General features: G+C 38.5%; 1 long non-coding RNA gene across 1 annotated transcript; it reads left to right on the plus strand.

The window, feature by feature from the left end:
* The first annotated feature begins 298 nt into the window (after window positions 1-298).
* LOC116404976 lies at window positions 299-1,959 on the plus strand. Its single transcript, XR_004218003.1, has 2 exons — window positions 299-741; window positions 1,777-1,959. It is a non-coding gene; the product is annotated as an uncharacterized LOC116404976 (long non-coding RNA).
* The last annotated feature ends 333 nt before the right edge of the window (window positions 1,960-2,292 follow it).

Here is a 2,292-nt window from a genome sequence, read left to right on the forward strand (position 1 = left end):
TAAATCCATGGAAAGATTAAGTGATAAGATCTTTTACGGTTAAGTATACTTTTTTGCGATAAGTGGGTAGTTCGCGAAAGAAGTTGTGCGATAATGTAACACCCGAACTCTAAGGTAATTAATTTAATCGGACCATTCGATATTTTTACTCTTAATTTTTGTTCGACGTCATTTTGTTGTTTTGTCTTAAAAAAAAAAGTGTTGGAAAAGTCTTTCATAATAATAATATATTATTATTATTATTATTAATTAGCATAAAAAAAAGGAAAAGAAAAAGAAATTAAAATATCTTTTTCCTCTCTCCCCTCTCTCACGCGTGCGACACCCTCTCTCCATCTTTTTCTTCTTCTCTTTCCTGTACCCTAACCCAGCCGACCATCATCTTCTCCCCTTCCCTTGCCGTTCAGATCCATGGCCTCCGCCCACCGCCGCGTGACCCTCTGCCCAGCCCCGCCGCGTGACCTCTGTCTCCGTCGAAGCCAAGTCCAGCCGTCGTCCATTCCTTTCCTCTCTTCTTCTCCGTTCGTGAAGCCCAGTCGCCGCGTCAGATCGTCGATCGATTTTGAGGCAGCGCGCACGCCTCCTTCTAGCCGCGCGTTTCCTCTTCTTCCAGCAACGTGTTTTTTCTTCTAACCGCGATTCACAAACCGACGTACACTCTAATCTGTTTGCACGATGGTTTTTGTTTAGAATCGATTGCCGCTGCCCCTATTTTTACTGAGATCCGTCGAAGTATTGTTGGTAAGATTGAAGTTATGAAATTGTAGTCGTTTTCAAAACAATTTAAGTATGGGTTGTGATGTTTTCAAGGTGTTCAAACGTTACGGATGGGTTAATTGACTAATTTGATAAATTATTCTTGAAGGTGTGAAAGGTAACCTTGGATCACTTAAATTCACAACCAATTTGTGAATTTTGATTTCGATTTCGTTTGCCCTTATTTGGATTGTTTCGTGGACGATAGTTGATTAAGGGAGCTTCCCTAACTTTGAGGTAAGGGACTTTCTACTGGACTCACCTAAAGTTTTTGAGTTGTGTTGGACTGTATGGATGATGATTAAGATGTACACGTTTGGTTGCAGACTAAATGTTTAGTGTATGTTGTATTTGACTGGAAACATATATATAAATACATTGATGTGTGAATTGATGTGGATTGCCGAAAGTATACATGTGAATGACTGAAATTATGCTTATGTGTACATGATGATATTAATAGATTGTGCTGTATAAAGATTTGGATGTGAACTAGTGAATTTGTTTCGGTTGAATGTGGATTATACTGAACTGTGGTTTGCGCTGGTAAAAATGAGGGGTGTTGTGACTTTGTTGTTTACTTGACAGATGTATTAAAATGTTATCAACGACCTTCGAACTTAAGTGAGATAGGTTGACTGTTAGAATGTTGAGTGAAAGAACTTTATATTTTGAAGTAACTGAAAGATGTCATAAATTACCGTAAAGATGGTTAGAATGGATTGAGGGGAAAAATTGTTAGTTTTATTGGGATGTATGCCTTGTAGGTGTCCTACGGGATCACCAATTTTTATGCGACCTTCGGAGCATTAGACTGATATGTGTTTCTGCAGAACACTAGACTGAAATGTACGTCCCTCGGGGCGTTAGACTGAAATGTGCATCCTACGGGATCACAAGACTGCGACTGTACAGGGTGTCCCAATAGAATGTTAACAATTTATTTTCCCCTGACGGGACCAGTAGAGGGTCTCTTACTGGGTATTTTTATACTCACCCTCCTTATGTTTAATTTTTCAGGCAAAGGTAATAAAGGCAGCAAACCGGCGAGGGGCAGGAAGGAAGCGTGACCGCCACAGGGGACACTTTAAAATTTTGCTTCCGCTTAGTGATTTATAGTATTATTTGTATTCGAACGTGAGACTGTTTAGAAAATTTTGAAGTTTTAAAGTATTCAAAGATTTGAAACTTTTTAGTTTTAAATTTTCATGTGAATTTTAGTAATTTAAAACTGGGGCCCAAACAAACAAAATAAATTTTGTTCTTTTGAGGTTTTAAATTTTAATTAACCAAGGTCTTTTGTCAAAAGTTAATGACCTCGACTTAGGTAAAAAGTTGGGTCGTTACAGATAAGAAGCGAAAAAGTCTTTGCGTAAGTTAAGAAATGAAAGTTTTGAGTGTTAGACTAGGAGTTTTGGGTGGTCTTCGCGAGAAGAACCAAGTGTTTCGTGGAGAAGAAGTCTACGAGGAAGCCTTGGAGTTTAAGTTCGTGATAAGAGTTTTATGCGAGTAAAAGTTGGTTAGTTCAGGTGGAAC

Source organism: Cucumis sativus, chromosome 7 (genome assembly GCF_000004075.3).
Source record: "Cucumis sativus cultivar 9930 chromosome 7, Cucumber_9930_V3, whole genome shotgun sequence".
NCBI classification, from domain to species: domain Eukaryota; kingdom Viridiplantae; phylum Streptophyta; class Magnoliopsida; order Cucurbitales; family Cucurbitaceae; genus Cucumis; species Cucumis sativus.